The 6812-nt window shown below is 51.0% G+C and overlaps 1 pseudogene; it reads right to left on the bottom strand.

The window, feature by feature from the left end:
- Nucleotides 1-1360: 1360 nt before the first annotated feature.
- LOC113886092 lies at nt 1361-5479 on the bottom strand (annotated as a pseudogene).
- Between the last annotated feature and the right edge of the window lie 1333 nt (nt 5480-6812).

Here is a 6812-nt window from a genome sequence, read left to right as displayed (position 1 = left end):
CCTGATCAAGCGTGGCCCTGCACCTTCCTCCTGTTTAGACATCTCTCCTCTTGGATTGGGACATGCTTCCGGTGCAAACCCCCATCTCCTCTTGAGGACTCCCCTGAATCCCCAGGTAAGGGGTCGGGGGCTCTCTGTGTATCCTATGTCCCTTGGCCAAACAAGAACCTCTTTTGTTGGGTTCCCCCTGGCCTCCCACTGGGGTGAGAGTCTCCTTCCCAGCACAGGGCCTCGATCTTGCTGCTTTCTCAGGAAACACCAGGGGAATGAGCCCCTTGGGGTGGCATCAGGGGTCCCCATCCTCATAGAGGGGTAAAGTGTACCGGAACACCCAGAAGGTCCCAGGCAGGGTGGGAGAGCTGGAGTGGGGTTCAGAAACCAGGGGAAGACAGGATCATAGCTGGCCAAGAGGAAAGAGGGGGCAGTGATCACTGGTGGGAACTTGAGGGGATTCCTGGGGAGACAGAGAGGCGGGGGAAGGTATGGCAGGCTGTGAGCTGAGGAGTTTAAAGGCAGGGAAATGGAAGATGGGGCGGGGCCTGGCCCTGAGGGCTGGAGCTTAGGGAAGAGCCTCAACCAGCCCGCCTCACTGGGTGCAGGCAGGGCTTCAGGACTGGGGGTCTGAGGGCGTGGGATTTGCTACTCAAGCACCTGAGAACGCTGTATGAAAGAGGGCAGGTGGCAGCTTACTCTAAGTGCCTCAGTCTGCCTGTTTGTGGGGTTGGAGAACCCTCCCCGGTTTGGAGAAGGTGACCCAAGCCTTGCAGTCTACTGCCTGCTTGAAGCTGGCACGGCTTGTTTGGCTCTGCCTGGTCCGGGTTCTCGGGGGGCTGGCTCCCCTGCTCCCCCTCACAGTCCTGGGATAGAGACTGACGCACACGCTCTAGGAAGGCTCTGATGGGGGCCTCCCCAAGTTGTCCTACTCGAGAACCATCTGGGAACTCAGAAAAAATTTCTGGTGCCAGAGGCCCCCCCAGCCTTGGTGACAGGGAATCCCTGGGCTGGGGGCTGGGTGTGGGGCCTTTGAGGTTCCCCAGCAATTCCACTGTGAGGCTGAGTTGAGACCCCCCTACCCCGCAAGCTGCACTGGGCAATGCTGACCACACAGCAGAGGAACCAGGCCTTTCCTCTTTTGCAGTGCTGGCCATGGGCCAGCCTGACACTGCATGTGACTGCTGCCTGGAGTGGCCTGGGCGCCTAGAATGGGCAGCAGGTAGATTCACCTCAAAGCTATCCCCTCCTCTCTCCCTGTCCCGCCGTAGAGGACATCTTTGTTGATCACGTCTGTCCTGGGCAGACTGGCTGACCAGCTCTACTAGTCCTACGATCACGCTGCCTGGGCTGTCGACGCCACAATCCTCTATGTGGAATCCGCTGGCTGGCGGACGCTGAGCACAGCCCTCTGCCTCTCTCTGCCGCAAGTGACATCGCCCCCACCTGGAGGCTGGAAGGGAGCACCTGAAATCCGGGGCGGATGGGCGATAGGCGGGAGGCCCAAGGGTCTTAACCTCTCTGCTTTTCCTCCTCCTGTCACCGCTTCACTGCCTCCGTCCCCAGTGCTGCTGGAACAGTTGAAAGAACGGATGAACAAACAGAGTTCCTCAAAGCTGGTGGCTTTAAGCAACACAAGTCGATCATCTTCAAGTTCTGGAGCTCAGAAGTCCAAAATGAGTCTCCCTGGGCTAACACCAAGGGGTGGGCAGCGCTATGCTCCTCCCATAGGCTGCAGGGGAGGATCTGTTCCCCGCCTTTCCAGCCCCTCAAGGCGTTTCTCCGCTTGTGGCCTCTTCCTCCTCTTGGAAGCACATCCCTGCAGCCTCTGCTTCTGTCGTGACAACTCCTTCTCTGCCTCTGAGCCTCCCCTGCCTCCTTCCTGTGAGGATCCTCAATTAAACCCCATCTGTAAAGGCCTTTTTGCCCTAGTAAGGGAGCACACATCCTGGGGATTAGGATGCGGACATCTTCAGGGAGGGTGACTGTGTTCCTAGACCCAGGAAGAGGAAGTAACTTGAGGTCCTGGGCAGAGGTGGCTGGTGTGGCTGCTTTTCCCCAGGTCCCTGCGTCCTGCTTGCGCTGTCATCAGCAAACATCCTCAGATAAAACAGCCAGGAGTTTCCATTGGCTCAGGGCTTCCAAAAACCACAAGGTTTCTAAAACTTTCAAACAGTGGTTTCCTCCCCTCTGCAAATTTTCGGTGTGGCTTTGTTCAGCGTGCCCTGACCCAGAAAGCACGGGAGAAGCAGGGCCTCCGCGCCCATGTTTCCTGGTGGCAAAAGAGTCTCAGATCCCTGAAGGAAGGCGGGTTCTGATTGATCTTAAACTACACAGATCTAGCAACCTTTAGGATCCAAATGCGACCTGGGGAAATGTTTCCTGGATGAAAGGGAAATGAAGAGCTATGAGGGAGCCATAAGAGCCAAATCACAGCCCAAAGCATTTCTTTTGGGGAAAGTTTAATTGTAAGTAAATGAATTTCTGTCATTAGTACAGATCTTGTGTACATAAACAGAGAAAAACCATTTGGGGCAATGTTATAGATTTAAAAGAATAAAAGGGAAAAGGAACAGAGGAGAAACAAAGAAAGAAAAGGAAGAAAACACTAAAACAGGAGGAGGAGGCCTGTTTCAGAGCATCAAGCTACTTCTCAGCTCAGGGTAAACTCTTTGGCTGCACCAAAATAATGTACCAACCCAAGAGATACAGAAAACCAGTCTGAACCATGTTCTAAGGCAAAGCTTACTCTGCTTGAAAACTCTCTTTCAAAGTTGGGTTTCGTTTATGCGTACAGTTGTGTTCAGCTAATATCTCAGACATTTATTTAGCCTTAAAATATTGTAGGGTTATTCAATCTACGCACTCTATTAAAACTATCCCTTACCAATTAGTTCCAAAAATATTTGGAGAGACACACACATACGCCAACATTTGTATTACTTTTAAATAATCCTAATCAAGTGTACCACTTCTTTGTGATCACTGTCTTTTTGATCTCTGGCAGCCTTGGTCAGCAGTGACTTGAAACAGAATTTTGATTCCCAGCCAGAGACTGAGGGCGGGTCATGGCAGTGAGAGCTCCAAATCCTAGCCCCTAGATCGGTGGTCAGTGACAAGGCCTGGCACTTCATCTTTGCAGAAAAAGAATTCCTACAAAGACAAAAAGTAGTGAAACAAGTACAGTATTTATGAGGAGGAAAAAGAGTATAGTACGTGTGGGTAGACACACAGGCTGACTCAGACAGAGACAGTTGTGCCCTTGTGGTACTTTAAATCACTTAAATGGGGCATTTTTTCCAGGTTTCCTTTGGCCAGTCATTTTGATTTGCCTGGTTCTGAGTCCATATTTGGTATGTCTCAGGCTCCTCCCATGTGTGCAAATGCATCTCTTAGCCAACATGGGGTATAGCGAAGAGGCCTGTGGGTAGTTAGCTTCACTTCCATGAGGTGATGCCCCCTCTCCCCCCCACTTTTTTTTACAGGTTTAATGGGTTTAATAAGTTTACGTCTTCAGTTCCTATTTGCAGCACCCAATATTCCTTTGAAACACCAGACAGACCCAGCAGTGGCCAGCAGTCAAGTTCAGACAGCCAGAGTTTAAAAGTTCAGCTTCTCTGATTCTGTGCTGCAGTGGCACTTGTTGGAAATTGGCACCTCCCTATCTTTGGGGGAAATTTAAATGTAGATGCCTGTAAAGGGAGTGACCAGGAGCAGGGGAGCCTCCGTCCCTCCCGCATCCAACATATGTGCTTCACAGAAAAATAATAATAATAGGTCCACAAAATACAACAGCTAGAATTACAAAGGTCCATTCATCCAAGGGCAGCAAGAAGGTGGTGGGGGGCAGGCAGAGGAAGTGGGAGGGGAAAAGGGGCAGGGAGAAAGGGGATTCAGGTCAGTCCAGGCATGGGGCTGGCAAACGCTAGAAAAGAGCTGTAGAAAAACCTGCGGTCTTTTCAGACTCACTGGTGTTTAAAATCCATACTGGTGTCAGGAAGATTCTGCCTTACATGCACCAGAGACAAAAATCCGGATTCCTCAGAGAGAAGGGACTGCGGACAGGGCTCTTGGCAGGCGGGCCCTGCCTCCCCTGGGAGGGGTGGAGGGGAGCCAGCGGCTTCCAGCCCAGCCGGCCCCTCTGGGTGGCGGGCGACCCCTCCTCGGCCTGCAGCAGCCTTCAGTTTGACAGGAGCTGGTGCGGAGAGGGGGAGTTTTTCCGCAGCAGAAGTGGAGTTCCTTAGGGCCGCTCGCAGGTAGACCAGCTTGTGGAAGAGGCTATTGCTTAAGAAAACCACCAAGGAGAAGAGGCGCACCTGGAAAAGCTATGCTTTGCCGGGGTCTTTGCTTCACTGGCGCTGATAATGAATAGAGGAAAGAGGAGAGAGAAGAGGATCCACTGAGAACGCAGGAGGATCGCCTTGTGAGGAAAGCCAGGCAAACCAATCCAAAGTGGCAAGGCCAGTTCCTTTCTATGCCTGACAGCCGTGGGCGCATTTCGATTCCTGAAGGAGAAAGAGGGCCTCAAGCAAGAGGTTGAAGAGCGTGTCAGCAACGCCAGGGAACGGGGGAGGCCTCCTCACAGATAGCTCTAGTGCCAGGTCAGCTATGTCCTGAAAGCAAATCGCACCGAGGACTTTGCTGAGCACAGAGACGGGGAGCATCCAGACAGCACTGAAAACTGACGTGAGGAAGAATCCCAGTCACCAGCAGACATCCCCCGGTAGTGACAGATCACCAATCTGGATCACCCAGATCACCAGTCTGGGCCGTTACTGACTGAGGACAGGAATAAACACTGGATAAAACAAGAGGAGCCGGAACCAGACACAGACCACCCTTCCAAGCGCAGCACCGAAAATCTCTGCCAACAGCCCCGTGGCTCACCCCCACTGCTTCCCCTCTAGCTCTGGGCTCTCCTCTGAGCCAGGACACCTCTTGCCCTTCTCCGAAGCCTTCTCTCTTTTGCTGAATTCGAGCATTCAGCTTTGAGAGGACACAGATTCCCCAGATGGCGTCTTTGATTCCCCTGGTAAGGTCCTGTGGAAAGGTTTGACCCTGTCCGCCATCTCGTTACCGCCCAAACTCTCAACAACACGTGGGAGAGAGCAGTATCCCCAGACGTTCCATCGGAAGGACCGCGCAGCTTCGCTGCACGGCTCCGGCAGAGCGCCCGCCGCGGGTCGCCTCTCTGAGGCCTCCGCGCCTGTGCCCGTCTGCCGGGCGCCGTGCGCCCCCTTCCTGTCTGACCTCCAGTGTCGCAGGGAGGTCTCCTGACTGAGGATGAGAAAGTGTGGTCTCCTGTCCTCTGTCTGTGCAGGGCGCAGCCTCCGCTCCCAACCGTCCTGCTATTTTCTTCTTGGAGTATCTTCTTTTCCTAAACTGGAAGCCAGAGACATCAAATCTTCCACATACAGCCAAAGTAAGTGTCACAAAACTGATTCAATAAAACTGTGAAATGGGCTCACTTGATTCTCTTTGCTTTCATGACTTGCCTTTCTTGTAACATCTTTTAATTTCCTCATTTATCTTCATTATTAATTTCCTCATTTATTTATTGAGCACTTACTATCTGCTGGTATTAAAACATCTTAGAAAATACTAAGAATAATTTTTTTGACTTATTTTAGGCTGTGCTGTTCCTCACTGCTGCACGAGCTTTTCTCCAGTTGCAGCATGCGGGCTTCTCACTGCAGTGGCTTCTCTTGCTGTGGAACGCGGGCTGCAGGTGCACAGGCTGCTGTAGTTGCAACTTGCACTTTCCAGGGCACAAGGGCTTCAGTAGTTGTGGCTCCCCGGCTCTGGAGCACAGGCTCAGGAGTTTGGCCGCTTGGGCTTAGTTGCTCCGAGGCATGTGGGATCTTCCTGGATCAGGGATTGAACCTGTGTCTCCTATATTGGCAGGTGGATTCTTCACCCCCAAAGCCACCAGGGAAGCCCAGAAAATATTTTGATATTATTTGTTTGTTTATTTCATTAGTTGTTTAAAGTTTAGTTTAGTTGCTCAGTCGTGTCGGACTCTTTGTGCCCCCATGGACTGTAGCCTACCAGGCTCCTCTGTCCGTGGGATTGTCCCAGCAAGAGTACTGGATTGGGTGGCCATTTCCTTCTCCAGAGGATCTTCCCAACCCAGGGATCGAACATGGGTCTCCCACATTGTAGGCAGACGCTTTACCATCTGAGCCACCAGGGAAGTCCTATCATTACTTGTTAATTTACTTACAAATGAATATCTATCCATTCTTTTAAGTGTCAAGCTAGGTACTGGTGTTGCACTAATATACAAGATAAGTCCAAGAGTATGGTTTGTAAGTCAAAGTGTTGCCTTCCCCAGGATATCTGCTTTTAAACTTTTTCAGATTGTAGAATAAAAGACTTTGAACTGTAGGATATTTAAAGAAACCTCCTTCTCTACCCTCTTATATGTGTCTGGAACCTGAGGATTAAGCTGACAAAAGACAGATTAATGCACAAGTGGGGAAAACAGGTTGGGGATAAATTGGGAGACTAGGATTGAGATATATATATATATATATATATATATATATATACTACGTATCAAATGGGCTTCCCAGATGGTACTAGTGGTAAAGAACCTGCCTGTCAATGCAAGAGATTTAAGAGATGTGGGTTTGAGCCCTGGGTCAGGAAGATCCCCTGGAGGAGGACATGGCAACTCACTCTAGTATTCTTGCCTAGAAAATTCCATGGCCAGAAGAGCCTGGTGGGTATTAGTCCATAGGGTCACAAAGAGTCAGACTTGACTGAAGTGACTTAGCACATGCATAAAATAAGTAACTAATGAGAACTTATTGTATAGC

This window comes from Bos indicus x Bos taurus, chromosome 29 (genome assembly GCF_003369695.1).
Source record: "Bos indicus x Bos taurus breed Angus x Brahman F1 hybrid chromosome 29, Bos_hybrid_MaternalHap_v2.0, whole genome shotgun sequence".
In the NCBI taxonomy this organism is placed as follows: Eukaryota; Metazoa; Chordata; class Mammalia; order Artiodactyla; family Bovidae; genus Bos; species Bos indicus x Bos taurus.
This window is presented reverse-complemented; position numbering and strand designations above follow the sequence as displayed.